At 40.6% G+C, this 17,159-nt stretch overlaps 1 protein-coding gene across 6 annotated transcripts in view; it reads right to left on the bottom strand.

The window, feature by feature from the left end:
- USP22 (ubiquitin specific peptidase 22) overlaps positions 1 to 17,159 on the bottom strand; it is a 100,027-nt gene that overhangs the window by 62,482 nt on the left and 20,386 nt on the right. Inside the window, exon 1 of one of the 6 annotated variants that reach the window (XM_080557446.1) lies at positions 13,659 to 13,784. The exons of 4 other annotated variants lie outside the window; for them this stretch is intronic. The gene's annotated coding sequence lies outside the window, so the exon portion shown is untranslated. Of the gene's footprint in view, positions 1 to 13,078; positions 13,104 to 13,658; positions 13,785 to 17,159 lie in introns of those variants that run through there. One more of the 6 variants, XM_080557445.1, reaches the window with a different exon arrangement.

Here is a 17,159-nt window from a genome sequence, read left to right as displayed (position 1 = left end):
AAGATACAGACAGCAAGAATTCTTCACCGCAAATAAATTCACTTTACTCACAGACAACTACATTCAAACACATTTAAGAGTTACTGGACTTCTGTAAGAGATCAGAGCTACAAATACCAGTTGTAGAGGCGTTGACTGCATCTTATTTCATAGACTGATTTGAAAATACTTTGGTCATCAATTCCTTTGCTCATCAATGTTAGAAGCCCTTTTTTCCCCCTTCACATTAAAAAATTAAAAATATCAGGATTTACTAAAATAGTAAGGGCTGTGATCTACTAACTGAGGCAGCGTATTTAACCCAAGACAAACCCCAAAGTTCTCCAGCAGTATTTGCCCAGTCTGCCACAACTTAAAATTAGTGCTGAATAAGTGATGCACAATGCTGTTTTCTAGTCTGGCATTTTTCTTTCAGAATATTCATGGCTTTAAAAATAAAACATTTTAAAATAAATTAAGAAAAAAACAAAGCAGCTTGCAATATTCTGCACTGTGAATTTCAAGCTTCTACAAATTAAGACACAAATCCTGAATTTCACATGCCATGCATCCAAAGTTCTCCAAAGTTGTTAGATGAAAATAAACCAGTTGATACAAACTCTACACACCTACAGAAAAATATTTTAAAGTAGCTTCCCCCCCCCCCCCCAAAAAAAAAACAACACCACCAGCAGCACAATTTCCATCTTTAGAAAAATACTGCAGAACTGTCAAACTGTTGCCTAACGGTTGCTCTTTGGCTGCAAAAGCTAAATAGGATCAGCCTATCTGTTAAGATTGCTGCTATGACAACAACTCGAGCAACCAGCTATTTTACTTAGCCAGCTAAAAATAAATCTTTTAGCATTAAATGTATTGTAAACAGATGACATAAGTATGTAAAAACTGATCATTTTAGGCAAAAAGACAAAAACTCTTGGGATATTAATTTTCATTTGAATGAAAATTAAAAGAAATATAAACATGCAGAAGAACTCAGCGGGTGGTTAAAAGAAGTTCCATCATTTATTTAAAGAAGCTGTTTTATCCAAATCCTCTATCAGTTCAGTATCGCTCAAGACTCTTTTTCTAAAATTGTAAGAAAACAAGGTTAAGAGACAGAGTGAGGAAAGAAATCAATATCAAAAACCATATCGGCTATTCTTAACCAGATTAGCTGTCTCCTTTTCATCTGTATGTGCTTTTAAACAATTTGCTAAGTTACAACAAAGCTGCCACCCTGCCACCCCCCCCCCAAATAATCCAATTACCTTGTTTCATAATACTCCCACCCCGCTCCCATCTCTTGAGGCTACGCTCTGACTAAGAGGCAACAGAACACTGCAAATGAGTAATCAGAATCGGCCGGACCCACAAAGCCACAAGCCTGCTTTAAAACAAGTCTGGACTTTGCCAAAGAGCGAGCCCGGTCCCGCTCGCGGCCTGCTGCTTTGGGGAAGGCAAAGCCTGCCTCTGCTCCTTCCCCGGGTATGGCTCCGCCACCAGAACGCCCCTCACCTCACCCAGAGGTGTAAACCTGAGGTGTCCCCCTTCCTCTACACCCTCTCCCATGACTGCTGGGCTCCAACCTGCCTCTCCTTTACACTCCCCACCCTCAGGTATCCCGCTCCCCATCCTTATCCCCATTCTCCCTCCCCGACCGCCCCTCACCAGCCTTTCCTCAGTCCACACCGAGCCTCTCTCCGTCTGCTGCCCCTTTAGTTCTGCCTCGACTTTCTGGTCTCCCCATGAGGTTCCTTAGAAGAGGCCACGACCACTTTCTATCCGGTGGAAGACTACAGGCAGGTTTCAAAATGAAATGGACTATTTTCAAATGGTCCCGCACCAGATAAGCTGTGTACGGGCACCCACAGTAACTAGCATGATTCCTGACAAAACTGCAGTAGTTAGCAACACTACACATCCCCATTTCCTCCACAGTGTTTTTTCCTCTGCTAATCTCCTTTTATTACTACATAAAACAAGGTTAGCTGGCAAGTCCAAACCCCAGCCATGGCTCTGTATCTCCTCTGAAGGAGGTTTAACCAGCATAGCAAATGAGGACGTAAAATCTAGTGCACAGTACACAAAAGGGAAACGACCATAAACCACCAGTAAGGCAGGGCAGTATCCAGAATCCACCCCTGGCAGGCCACCCCTGGCAGGCTACCTGCTAGTGATATTGTTAACAGCTGTGACACAAAGTGAGTTAAAAAGAAAGCAGCAGGCATTAGTAGGTTAAATGAATGCGACTGCTGACACTTCAAGTCTCTCCAAGTTGTCAGAACAGCTTATTATTAGTTTACCATTCTAACATTGAAACAGTGGTGGAGAAAACGAGCGCATCATCTTCACTTGGGTTTGCCCTGGCAGTTCGTTGTCTGACAGTTTCAGTCCCAAATCTCATTTTCCAGGTCAGCACAGGCTCCCGCTACAGCAAGAAGGTCACGCTGGGCATATGGTGTCAGGTGCTCAAAAACCTACAAACCTGTTTCAGCTTCACTTCTCACCGGCCCCTCAAACCAGCAAATAGCAGCTTTGAATGGCAATATGCTATTCCTGCAAAGCCAACTGGGCAGAAAAAATGGAGTCATACAATAGTCCTTAGCTACTGCAAACCATTCTTCCACATTTCCAACTATTCTAGAAGTAGCTTTAGATGCTCCATTTTTATTTAATTGTACACGAGAGGAAAACATCTTTATAAAGAAGTTTTCCATTAGGGTGCTTTAGCAGTCTTGCCTCTTACGCTCACGCCAAATATATCAAAGCACCTTCAGAATAAAGCTGTTTTCAGTTACAAATTTATGAGCCAAAGACCTCCTACCTTTCACAATCTGCAACCCATATTCACCACAAGGGTCCACAGGAAAAGATGAACTAGGTAACACTTACAAGACAGTGGGAGGCTTGGGAGGTTAAAAGATCCTAAGAAAGGTGTTGCCGCACTGTACGTGTTCACAACTCAGAAAAGCAGATTCTTAAGATACCCTCAAAGCAGTTAACACATTGCCGATAAACTAGCTATGGAACCCGGCAAGTGTTTTATCATGTACAAGTTCTTATGCAGGAGCACAAATATTAGGAAAGTAAAATCTTCCAAAGATAAACCTACTTTACTTTCCCCACCTTTGAAAGTCAGCTTTGTGTAAATCAAGACAAAATATTGAAAATATTGAGCCACATCAGAAACAAGAGGAAAGATTATTTCATTTTCTAATATATTATCACAATTTCCAGCCCCAAACCAAGTCTAATTTTTCAGAAAAATCTTTAATCTCAGTCCACACCAATTAAGGGACTTGCTGTGCAGCTCTCAATATGCCTACTCACAGGATATAAGAGTATGTGGGAAATTCTCCCTCCTAGCACAAGTCTGTCACACCATCATCTGCTCCGCTCCCAGAGAAGAACATCTGTTCTGCAACCACGTCACTTCAGCTCAACAAACCATTCCTGACAAGGTGGTACTTCAACAAAAACAGGTGAACTCCAGTCACAAGGAGATGCTGAGGAGTTCCAGTTGTTGAACTCGAAGTGGATTTCTGTCAGAAATCAGGAAGCCTGTTCCGAAGCCAGCTTTGCTTCCAACACTCCAGCAGCGATTTAGGCAGAATAAGGTGCTACGCCTGACGTACAGAGGCAAAACGTGGCAACACCACGAGATGCCTGCAAGCTGATTTACCTGTAATTCGCTTTCCCTCCTGCTCCGATTTTGTTTCTGTATTTAAATTGGATTTAAAACTAGATATTAAGAGATAATCAAATGAATACATCCATTCAAGTCCCATCCTCGTCTCCCAGAGATATTTTCCATACGCTGGGGGAGAGGTGGGTAGGAGAAAGTAGTGGAAGAGCATCAGCTTGTCCAAAGCCTTAGTCTAGACCACAGCCAAGCCGCTGCAACCAATTCTTGTCCAAATGTAATGTAGACACAGCAGCACATGGAGTGAAGAGCGGCATGCTTCCCTTAGTCTACTTTCTGAAAAAAAAAAAAAGGGCAGATAAACCCAAAAGCTCATATGACTGACCGCTGCTTCTTCCTGTGCTGAAGACGGAGACCCTGCGGCTACTCGAACAGCAGTGTTGCTTTGGCCATGTGGGAAGAGAAAGCCAATAGGAGAGCACAGCTGACAAGATTCAGTACTGTTCAGAGTACTCTTTGTACCTCAGAAGTAACAAATTCAGGTCAAATTAGCCTTACAATCTTGTATCACTTCTTAGTCCAAATTTACCTCAAGATTCACTGTATTGCTTTCCTCAGGCAGGCATGCCACAGGCCAATCATCCATCAATATGGTGGCTGGGGTATTTTGCAAGTTTATATACTTAAAACTTCAAAGCAGGGCTCTTAGATTTCAAGAAGCAAAACCAGGGGACTGATTTCCGCAGGTCTGTGGCACGGCACAGAAAGCTCTCCTCCCCGCGCTGACAGGATGATTCAGAGCTCCTCTGAGTAAGCGCACGTTTCTGACACATCAGATTCAAAAAAAATCAACTTGAGTATTGTTCATTCACTTCCTGCAACCAAGTCTCAATCAGGTTGTCGTCTGATTAGACTTTTGTTCTTTAAAGAACACTTCATCAATTCTGTGCTTTTTTTTTCCAGTCCCACTAGGGTCAGGGGCCCTAGTAAGAGGCTTACCAGTGCCAGCAAAACCGTGCGCTAATTTTGTGGGTTTGACACATGTTCAGGAAGTCACCTTCAAAAAAAAAAAGCCAAATACAGGTGACTTCTTAAATTGGGCTATTCCAAACAATTTATTTAGATCTCTTACAGCAGCAGGAAAAGACGGTTAGCTATTTCAGCTGTGTTCCACAGCAAGCATTAAATATAAGGTGTTTGCTCTGCGCCGGTGTCTTGGCCGGCTCCCTCCTGCCACCGGGTGCTCCACACAGGATGCCTGGCTCCCATCATCTCAGCACAAGTTGGAGCACAACGGTGTGGAAAGTGAGAATTCAACACGAAAAAGCCAAAATTAAGAAACATCACAGCTCTCAGCTTAAGGAGAAACAAAAATATACCATCAGGCCACACGAGCAGTTTGTTGTCCTTATGTAGATTAGATTAAACCCAAGGCAAGTTCTGACAGAACATACTTCTGCCTATAAGGGGGAAAAAATGAAAGAGGGAAAAAGTATTGCTGAGCTTGCTGAAAAAAGATGCTCGAGAGGAGCTGTGGAGACATCTTTTTTTTCCTTTTTCTTCCAAACGGATTAAACTTGTGCAAAGTATGTTTGCAAAGCACCACTGCTAGAGAAAAATATATTTTTTTCTGCAGTCTTTGCTTTCTGATTTTTTAATTCAAATTCTGAAGGCAATGTTTTTAATTGCCTTTATTTTCTTTTTTTTTTCCCCTCCTATCTTCATGGAAGGCACATTAGCAACCACACAAGGGAGACGAAGCGTTGGAGGCCAATATCAGAGTATTTTGAATGATGTCCTTAATTAGTATTTTTTGGTCCAAAGGATTTAGAAGTATGCTAATCCTATTCCTTTTTCATTTGTATTTTTTCGGTCTTGACAAATTATCTCAATTTCCTCATCTGGCAATGACGAGCCTCTGCTAAGTGTTCTGGGGTGCTGTGCTGCCAGGCTGACAAATTTTCTGGAGGCTGGAGGAACAGAATTTTATCCTAATGAACAAGGCAGCCTGAGCTACCTTCTCGGGGAGTGACGACATGTCACAACAGTGTGGCTAACCCACCAGGAACCAGCGCACAGCTGGCCAAATATTTTGACTGGACCAGGATCCCCATCCAGAGAAATCATAATGGCTCAGCTGCTTCCAATTCCTGAAGTTTACATCTTCTCAAATGTAAGATTAACCACAAAAATGACGTCGGAAGCCTATCTGACAGTATTTTGTCATGGATCTTCGGACCCTCCTGCTCGAAGGGAGGGATGACAATGAGAGGTATGCTTTCAAGAGTTAGCTGAACGCCACAAAAGTGCTGTATATAAAAGCGAATTGTCAGTAACAAAGCCAGCACACTGACCCAAAGGCATGGGAAGCATGTAGGTGAACCCCTCAGGTTCATGAACTGTAAGCAACACGGAGGGGCTGCTCCACAACACGACTGAGAAGAGGCCAGCTATAAAAACATCTTCCAACAAATCCACTGGAAGCAGAAACACTCCGAGTAATTCTGAAGTAACACTTGGCTGTTCTGCTGAAGGATTAAAAGTCTGGATCAAGTTATCCCAGGAATTTTCACAAAGCCAGTACTATCCCAGTGCCCACGGACTTATGAGTCAGTAGCCAGACCATTCACTTTTCTTCTCCAAACTCTCCGTGAAATAGGAATGGATATTAGGGAACGGTTCCAGAGCACAATGACTACTTACTGGAATAGCTCATTCACATAACAGTACGATTTCAGCACCAAATTGGCAGGGGGTTACTCCCTAGCACAATCAAGAAAAACACGGGGAACTTTTCCCTAGCCAGCAGGTGAAAACTGGTCCCATCTAGGACTCAATCTGAATTGTAAGGTGCAATCCCTAAGTGAGTTTGAGACCCTTAAAAAAAAACAAAACACACCCAAACCAGAAACAAACAAAAAACCCACCTGCAAACAGGTTCCATACAGAAATTTTTAAAAAGCTTCTACATATACTAAATATCAGGTAATACCAGGTTTGTTTGTTCTACTGAACAACTCCACATGCTTCTCTGAATTCTTGCGGGCAGGGCATTAATTTAGAAAAACAAGTTAAAGACCATTTTCAGTGTGCCCCAACACACTACAGCTGCTCTGAAATCAGTAAGAGAACGGAAAAAAAAAAGTTCTTTCAGAAGATAACCTTCTTTTCCTCTGCATAAACATGGATTTTGGATTAATATTTACAAAGATTGACCTGTAAGAGTCAGGAAAGCCTTCCTGGAAGTGTGCTGCTAGCTTTAAACCACAAAGAACCAGGCCTTGCGCAGGTGTCACCTACAACACTTGATCTAGTAATTCCTAATATTATGAGCCATTATACAGCCATATGCTACGATTGTCCTATCCTAAAGTAACCTTTCCCTATTCCAGAGTCAGCTACTTCAAGGAAGTCATTTTTTTTCCCCAAGGATTCAGAACAAGAATAATGACTTGCTTTTATGTGGTCCTTCATTCAATTAGATCAAAGCCCAAATGTGGCTCTGCACTGAAAGGCAGGATGGAAAACATCAGTACATTCATCTTGTTTGTCCCCATGAAACAGTTTCCTATTAGTGTCCAAGCAAGTAATTCCTGCGAAATTTCTTTTCAGAAATGAAAACTTCATTTATTTTTAAATAAGGCCTTGGATTCATGCGGCGTTGCCAACTTCTTGACACCACAGCGTCTTCCCCCAGACTTTCAGTATCACTTCAGATGGCTCTGTTGATCCATCTAAATTTACACAGAGCCATTCTTTTAAACTGTTTTGTCTTCTATACCATGTTGCCCCACAAAGAATGATGCTGATCCTACAAAAAAGAAAAAAGAGGATACCACGGGCCAGCAGCAAGACCACAAGTGAGCACAGTGGGCTGCCCGCACGGGGAAGCCCTACCCTTCATCGCAGCTGGCAGACTTTCCAACACGGGCTGCATTACGCATCTGTCCCTTTCTTACCAGCAGGAATTGTCTTAAACTGCCCTGTTTTGCCTTGTATGATTTGCACGCAATTCAGATTTTTCTAACCTGAGAAAGGTGACCTCCCCCGGACACCGATGAGGAGCACTTGCGTCCTTTGTTCCACCACCTCGGCTGTTGGTGCTGCGTCTCCCAGCGAAGGGCAGCGACACTTGTAGAGCGCTGCAGGTATTTATTTGTGCTGTAATCACGCCTTCGCGCTCTAAAACAATTACGCTATGCAGCGGGAGAGTTATTCCTATTGACAATTTGTGCTATGTTAAGCTCGGAGTGTCTGCACCCTGAAGGAGTTTACAGTGAAGGCTCCAACACCCTGACACGAAGGGATTGTAGGTATGGATGACGGATTGGATGGATGGATGGCACTCAGAAGAGACAACATGTTAATCTGAATCATCGCTGCAACAAAGGCAAGCTCTTAAATGAGAGCAGCGTAGCAGCCAAAGTCTACCTAAGCTCTAAAAACAACGCTTTGATTAAAAGACTCTTCTCAAGAGAGCAGTGAGTCAGCCTAACACCGGAGTGCTTTGATGAAACTAAGAATCGTGTCTGAGGGTGAATCAAAGATCTCAGTAGTCATCATTTGACCTATACATATAGATTTTTTTCCTGCTCTTCCTACCCTGGGTTACGCACCATGCCAAGGGCTGGGCACCGAATCAGATTTTGTTGTGGTGGTGCTGGTTTATGTTTGTGCCTTTTTTTTTTTTTTAATTAACCTTTTCACACACAATTCCATAGCAGGTATAAGGCTGAAATGAAATTGAGGGTAGAAAAAAAAAAAAAGTTGTACAATTTAAAAGCACAGGCCAGAGGAAAAATAGGAGAATACTCCAAAAAGGTAATTCTGGCTTTCCCATATGAATTCCCGGTAATAGGAAGTGATACTTGGACAAGAAATAGAGCGATTCCCCTAAATTCAAACAACTATGCTGAAATAGCTTATTTGCTTCTCCTTTGGTAGGTGCTCACCCAAACCACTAGCATTTACAAGTCTAAATGATTTCTCCAGTGCTCGACAAAAGAAGCATTTAAGAGCCTACTGTGTTTTTAAACAATTTAAATAATGGATCAGGTTGAAATTAAATTGCATGTTCTCCTACAGTAACATTCTTTTAGAAGTGGAAAGCGCCTTGTGAAAACACGTAAGCTACATCGGGTTCTTAAGGCATGCCTCTTTTCACAGAATATGAATGATGTGTGGATATGTGCAGTGAGTTGATTTTTATCTATTTCCTGCAATGCACCACTGCAGTAGCAAGTTTCACATGAGAACAAGGGGCTTGCCAATACCGCAGTAGTGTATTCTAACATCTAGTACAAAATCTATTACTTTACCTCACCGTTCCCCCACGTCAGCAAATCGTGGAAATGTTTTTAACCGTCCTATTAGGTAATGTATTGATCTAATCTGCGAGCACATGACTTGGGAAGCAATTCAAGGAGCAGGCTAAACAGACAAACCTGCCCGGTGTTGTGGAGAGAGCATTATTTAACTGCCCATGCTGCGGAGATTGTCGTACGCAGGGCAAAATGCACAGAAATCTGATTCTCCCTATGAGAACATGTATGCTCTTGGGAAGTTTGCCGTACAACTTTGATAGAAATACTTAGATAGCTGCTTTCAGAAAAGAAAACTTCAGGATACATAGATCAAAGTCCTAACAAGTCCTACAGCCTCATTTAGAAAAGCAGAGATATTTCAGCTATATTTCCTTTAACTACTCTTAAGATGTCCATAAAAAATGTGAACTTAATTAGTCCACATCAAAGTCAAAGCAATTCTGCTAGTAGGAAAGATGGATGGGAAATGCTACAGCACAGACTCTCTGTGGCATGACTTATTTATGAGGCAAAATACACTCAGCAAAAAAGGAGACGAGTAGAAAATGAGCAGCAATGGAGTGACAGAGTGCATCTATTAGCAACTATTTGTTTTATTAAAAAAAAAAAAAAAGAAAGCTACACTACATAGGGTAAAACCATTGTTGAGCCTAACCAGAAAGGCATTAGTCTGGTAGGAAACACTTCTGCGTTTAAAAGCTTCCTAGGAGCTATGCACCATTCTGTCAAGACTTTAAGAGTTATTATACATGACATTTTTATATTTTCTGTAGCAAAACAAGCCTACTGGTAGCACAGAAATTTACCCCATTGCTTAGAACTTCTCTGACAATTGTGGGTTTCAGTGATGATGCATATAACAAACAAATAAGGCATACAAGCCAAAGTCGCTTCTTGCCATAAGAATAAAACTTTTTTGTCTAATAGGAGCTGAAGACAAGTTCTAGTCCCCTCACAGTGCCCACAAGAAAAACTGTTACAAAACAATTATCTTCCCTTTCAGTTTTAGGAAAGCTATGCACAACATTTGCTGCTTCTGCTTCCAAAGACTGATTCACCCAAAGCACCACAAACCCTTTCCAAAGAGCACATTCCCTGTCAAACACACGCAAGCAACATAAGCAGACACAGGAACCTCTATGCACTAAAGAGTCTTATCACAGGGTAAGTGAATCCTCTAAAGCTATGCAGCAAATATTTTGGAGAAAATAAGACAGAACATTCACAAGGTCTAAGACAACAGTGCTTTCACTACAATGATGCATAGAATAGAACCGTAATGACCAAATTGGAAATTTAACTTAGTTTAATTTACTTCCACTGTTGATATTGTAACACCAGCAGGAGGAAATACTTATGTCTATACGTACACACATACAGGAATGCTTTAAGTCAACTAGCGTGCTAGCGGCTGGAACATCCAGAGAATGATAGCTAATTCAATATGCTTGTACAGAACACGCTTTGATAATCTAGTAAACTGGAGCTCTATTTCCTCATACCTCAGTACAAAACAAATTAATAATTCATTTTACAAGAACAAAACACGAGGTCTTTCATTCACTGGGAAATTTTCATGCGCATTCACAAATCAGAAGTTATGAAGATTACAGAGAGGTGGCCAGAGAACTGCAGTTCACTCTTTAAAGGATTTAAGCTTTAGACAGATGGATATTCTGAGCCCTACGGACATGCAAGTATACTTTAGTAAGTTTTCCTAAACTATAAGAACACAAAATACATTTTTGAAGACAGAAGCAGCCTTCATTTCTCACTCAAACTAAGTCGCGAGGAAGATGAAGGAAAGCATCTTCAGAAAAAAAATGGGAAATGAGCATTCTGATGATAAAACTCATTCCTGCATCCATTAAAGAGTTTGCAAATTGCTGTAGTCCCACACCTGAAGCACCTTTAACCTTACCTGTGTTTGAACTGAATGTCTAGTATAATAAAACACCTTTATATTTTGTGGTTAAGTCTCAATTCTTCTCATGCAATAGAACTGCAAATACTGACCAGCAGCGAATTCAAAAAAGCAAGGACACTGTTTCTTGATGGCTTCCCAGTGCTACTCAGAAGCTAGGATAGCAATCCTCAGACAAGTCTGATACTGTAAAACCCACAGTGCCTCCAAAGCACTTTCTGAATCTCCACCGTGGGCATCAGAAATTCCTTTTTTTTTTTGAAGGAGGTTGAAGTTACAATGCTGAACGCTTCTGCTCAGAAGTGTAGATGACAACCTCTCAGTAGAAATACTCATTTCTATCCTCTTTTTAGTTTGTTGACTACAGCTAAAGAGATTTCCTTGTCATACTCCTATTTTCTTCCCAGCAATATCCAACTACTCAACAACATTTTGGTGTTCTTTTTTATATACCAAACAATGGCATTAAGTGAAAATCCATATATTCTCTTCGCAGAGATGCCTTAAGCCATTAACAGATTACATTTCATGTATTATTATCAGTGCTTAGTTCAGAAGACCTAGACAGACACATTTCTGTATTGAGATTAAATTAAGTGTAGAGAGATTCATCCCTGATATTTTAACAGTCTATTCTGCACAGTACTGAAAGGAGTGCTAGAAGATTTTTTTTAAATCACGCATAAAAGTATGCCTTGTTTTTTTCTTGATAACGTAATTACAAATGCAATTATTTGTATCTTTCTGAGGTTTCGTTGTCAGTCATCTTGACTTCAGGAAACTTATTTTGATACAGATCAGGCACAGTTTAATAAACATGAGGCAAACCTGTAAGTGAATTGAATTGACATCCAGGCCCTAAATCTGTCCACTGACATTTGTGTAAAGAAAAAAAAAGTCTAGAGCCTCACTGCAATGCAATTCTTTGGAGAGTAACATGGACAACCATCAAATAGACTCAAATCTTCATCTTGACCTAGCTCAGAGTGCTGCCTACAACGAATACAAGAACAGGAAAACATTTTTGTGCAGGTCAGGTGCCACTTACCCCAGCAGCAAAGGGAGAAAGCAGCTTCAGCTCACAGCAGCATTAAACTACATGAACTCGTTAGAAGAAAAAGAGTCTGCCCTTACCACCGTGAGAATAAATATCCAAACAGAAAAAGATGTGTATTTCGGGATGGAAGGTGTTCCTGCCCATGGCAGCGGTGCTGGAATTAGTTGATCTTTAAGGTCCCTTCCAACCCTAACCATTCTGTGATTCTGCTGATGGCTTGGTGCTTGGTTTGGTTTGGTTTTTCTGTTATGTTTTGTTGTCGTTTCTTTGTTTAACTCCCAAGCAGCTTCTGCATCTTATAAAAGAGTATCCTCTGGCACCTAACATCAGAATAGAAAGAGGCCAAGGCTTTGTATATTTGCCTGATGCTATGAACAATTATCATATTCACGGGCAGGACCCGTGCCAGCCCCCAGACCCCAATACATGTCACATGCCAAAGGCATGTGTAAATCTCCTATAGCAAAAGACAGAGATGTAACCAGAAGAGATTTTGTGCTGACCGACCAGACCCTGCTCTCTTCACTTGTCCTCTCCACATACAAAGGGAAGTGCTAAAACCTCAACTTAACGTAAATATGTCTTTCAACGAAGGCCGGTCACTTTAAGTTTAGCACCATTTACACGCCACCAGTGTTACTGCCATGTCTTCCTTTTTAGTAGGCTGCTTGATTACATAATGCTGCACACTGAAAACAAAAATTAGTAGATTATAGTGCTTGGTCTCATTTATGGACATTGTGCTTGGGTTGTCACTTAATGCAAAAAGTGTTAGTTTAATTTAAAGCATGGATATAAATATTAGTGAAGACAAAACAAATACAGACTGCAGCAGCCAGCTGGGCTCCATGGCGAGTAAAGCTTGTTAGGCAAAGCACATGCTTTTTTAGCCAGAACACACCTCTGCATTCCAAAAAAATCCAGCAGGACAGCAAGCTTTCACAACGTGGGGATAAGAAAAGCAAGCAGAAAAACTCCCAGGCCATTCATTACAGCAAAGGCCTATTTCATATCAGCAAGAGATCTTTTTTCCTATTTTCCTTGCCCTGTTGAGGAGAAAATAAAACAAAAACAACGTGGCTCCTCTTTTGCCACTTTACTAGCCATTTTTCAAAGAGAAGCCTGTCTCTTAAAAATGCTTCACCTACCCTCTACTGTTCCAAAGGAAGATGTTGGAAGGGCTGCAGAAGAAAAGGTGAAAATATAATTAAGTGCAGATAACATAACTTTCAGGACCAAAACCATCCCTTTCTTCCTTGTTATCAAGCATGAGAGCATACTCAGAGCCCTAAGCATCATACAGTGTCTGTATAAACACCAGTTTCTTTCTGAATTAATTAGGTTTCATAAAATCCTAATGCTACTTGATGCCTCTATTAGAATATGAGAAATGGAAAAGGAAGACATTCTGTCGAAGTGCTACCCAATACTGGCGAGGCAAAAGAACCGTCCACCCTCATGCTAGCAAAGACAACACGTGCCAAGTCTCCTTTTAAGTATCATCAGAAAAGAGTAAAAATTAGAACAAAAAAAAAACCTACACACCAACAGAACTCCCCACCACTTTTAGGGGGTAAATACTTACCCTACAAAACACTTGGGGAGATCTGAGAACCACTTCAGGTCAACAGCTCCAAACTTTTGTTAGCAAATTTTACTTACGTACTTGAAAAGATGAGGTTAAGAAATAAAAATCCTGAAACTAGTGCAGTTTTTGAAAGCATTTACCGTTCAGCAGGATAATATCCGCCAACACAGAAAGCTCTGGACATAATGCCATTGTTTCATTCCATGATGCATCCTTCTGACAATAGCTTAGAGCTCGTAATACGCACATTGCTTCTTGTTCACGCAACAGAACGCTCTTGAAATTAAAATATTAGAATTCAAGCTACAAGACAAAGAAAAAAGCTTAAAGAAGGTGCAAAAGAACATCTTAAAGCTAAGCAAATTAAGAAACGCTCAGCAAAAGACAAAGGCCCGATTTAAGGAATAAATGCAAATGGATTCACCTTCAGCAGTTTAAATACTGCCATTATGGTGTCAGATCGACGTATTCAAACACAATACTCTCACCTTTCAGATGTTCTGTTAGTTGTAATGGCTGTGTCCTGCAAGCAAGAAGTACAATGCTACATAACGTTTTCCACTTCTTTTTGGAGAAGACTAAGATTTCTATTAGAAATTTAATTTTGTCCACTGCCAGAGAGCTAAAAGAACAGTACTTTGATGTAGAAGACAATTTGCCTGTCAACGTTAATGAATTACCCCAATTATTCTTTGATTAATCACGCAGAAATTAAGAATGTGGAGAAAAGGGTCTCTAAGAGAGGGGGAATTTTTCAGAAAGTTTGCAGGCACGTTCAAGTGTTTTTCATCAGTACTGTGAATCTGTGCCTTAGTATTTTTTTTTTCTCAGTAATGAAATAATTCTTGGAATTAAAACACTGCTTCTGCTACTCAAGTGATGGCAGTCGGGACTGAAGGAGAGATGCGGGGTAACAGTAAATGCCTACGTGCATTTAGTCCAAGATCTGCACGAGGATTCCCCAGTTCATCAGCCCCAGGTGAAACTTATCTCCGAAGAAAAACAACAAAGTTTTACGAAATGTTTTCATACTCCACATGACCCTCTGGACAGATGTTTTTGCACAGCAAATTCATCATTATAGTTTTCCTAAAGAAAAGTCAAATAATGATACTAAAAAGATACAGCAGGGGAAAAAAAAATCACACTGAGTGGTTGGGAACACTATGGAGAAAGGGGGAAAACCAGAACTCTAATGAACAAAACTTCTGAGGAGCTCTAATGCAGGCAATTCCTTTAGCACTGGGTACAAGAAGCGTGAAGAACATATCCATGCTGCTCTGTCGAGTGTCCAACTGCTACAACACTTCACTATGCAAGCATTTATTGCAGCTGAAAATTCATTTCATCATAAATGTAGAGATCTATCTTCAGTTTCATATAAAACCCACAGGTTGTTGTCCTCCTAACTTAAGTTATGTCATGAAACCAAAGACTGTAACCCCCAAATAATAGCCATGAAAACAAGTAAGCCAGAACAGCTATTTGTATATAGCCTTTCAAGTTCTGTAAGCCATCCCATTAGTCTTTGTGTTCCAAGAAAAAATAATTCTTCTCTATATATCTTACAAAATAGGAGTACTGCAAATAAGATCAGAACTGTCTCAGTCCATTCCTTTCATGTCTCCCTTTTCCTCCGCTGGCTCTTGACAAACCTTGGCTTTTGAGAACTGTCCCTTATATTAATCTTCCTTGTCAAATTGAAAATACAGCATATATATCTGTGTGTTTTTCTGTATATAGATATATGTATCAATGAATGTAATCATTCTACTTAGAAGAAAAAGTACATGTGAATCTCAGTTTCCTGTAGAGATGGTTTCAGAAGGTAGTTTGTGTACTCTTGAGTACGTACAGAGCTCCAGGAAGTCCTTGCAAATTTTCTATCCAAAAATAGTGTCTGAATACAGGTATACTATATGATGGGAAAATACATTTTTTTTTTTGTAGAGGACTTGCTCTATTTATGTCTACATATATTAATGCCACAGACATTCAGTAGTTACCGTTATGCATTTGGATAGAAGTGCATCAGTTTCTCAAGAGCAGGAAGACCTTTAGAAAGAGAGAAATGCACAAAAACTACAAGACGTTCATCAGCTACAAAGAGCAAGCCGGAGCTCCCGCACCTAACAAATCGGTAGCATGCAGTGCTTTAGAAATAACGCTGCCTGCAGACTGTGCTCAAAATAAGGGAAGGAAGGTAGTCTGCTTATGCAGTATAGCTGATTGCCGATAAGTACTCGTGCATGTGAGATTGATTCATTCAGCCGAGACAGCCAGGAGTACAGTTACTGTCACATTTGTCAAGCATAAGAACCCACATCTTCGATTCTACCTGACATCAGCAAATACTGGGCTCGCAGCGTGTCCATCAGCGCTAATAATTAAGAGAAGTGCATTCCATTTTCCAAAAGAACATCTGTACAATAGAGCTAGGCTGTTTTCAGAAAAAAACACTCTCAAGTACAATTTACATTTATCTTATCAAAAGAGTTTAAGGGTACTTGGGTGTGCATGCATTTTCATGTAAAGCAGGAAAGATGAGACAAGTTGTAGGAACGTAACTGTTTGATTTGAGTATTTTATTTGGAAAGCAAGAATCGGGTATCTAAGGACTCCAATGGAAAATAGGTAAAGAGGAGGAAGAATAGAAAACAGTCCTATACAGATGAATTTCAGTTATCTAAGACTGTTTGGTGAGTAGATAATGGGTTGAAATAACCAGAGGTCCATTTGGAGATAAGAAATCACTCTGTGGTTCTTCAGAGAAGGGCTTATTACCATGAAGGATTTGCAAGCATTACGAGACGCTCAGCTGCAACACCTCGAAATACAGATTTGTTGTGTTTGATAAATATTCAAAATACAGCCCATCCTCACCAGCCATTACACTGCACTTTCAGTATAAACAAGGTTTTGGAGAATTTACAACAAATCCTGCATTGTCTTCGTCACAAATTAACTGCAAAAGTGGGTCCTTTCACATTTTGCGTACAGGTCAGACTTTGCCTCTAACAGTCAACACAATAATGAAGATTTTGCAAACAAAGTTGACTAAAACATGTGAACAGGCCTGGCAAGTGTGTGTCCTCCTGTATTTCTCTTCCAAAGGCATCCTTCCGAAAGGGGCTGAAGACCAGCACCCTACCAAGCAGCAATGATCTTACAGAAGCAACCACTACTGTGGTCGTTCTTGAACTGGACTCTTGGGGAATGAACAACGGAATGGTGTACGCGTTTACAAAGCACTACCATCTCTATTCACCTTTCTTTGAGGCAGTTTCATCTTTCCATCTTTACAGCAAAAGAAGCTTCTCTCCATGGGCAGCTAAATTCTGCTTCTACTGCGGAAAAAAAAAGTCAGAAAGAGCAGCTATTCCAATGGATTGCAGTTCTTTAATTCAGAAGGTTTGAGGCAGTTCTTTTGCTCACAAACACTCTCTTAAAAGGGAAAAAAGTTCAGAGTAACCATTAATATCGTACGTAATTAAAAAAACTACTGAGCTCCTCTTTAAACCAAAGAAGAGAGAGGAACATCAACAGTCACGTACATCCAAAGAAATGAACAAAGACAGATAAAGGGGGAAAAAAGTTATGCATGTGGCCTCACTGTGCTGCTCTGACAAAACACAGCTGAC

This window comes from Anser brachyrhynchus (genome assembly GCF_964034855.1).
Source record: "Anser brachyrhynchus genome assembly, chromosome: 15".
Classification (NCBI taxonomy): domain Eukaryota; kingdom Metazoa; phylum Chordata; class Aves; order Anseriformes; family Anatidae; genus Anser; species Anser brachyrhynchus.
This window is presented reverse-complemented; position numbering and strand designations above follow the sequence as displayed.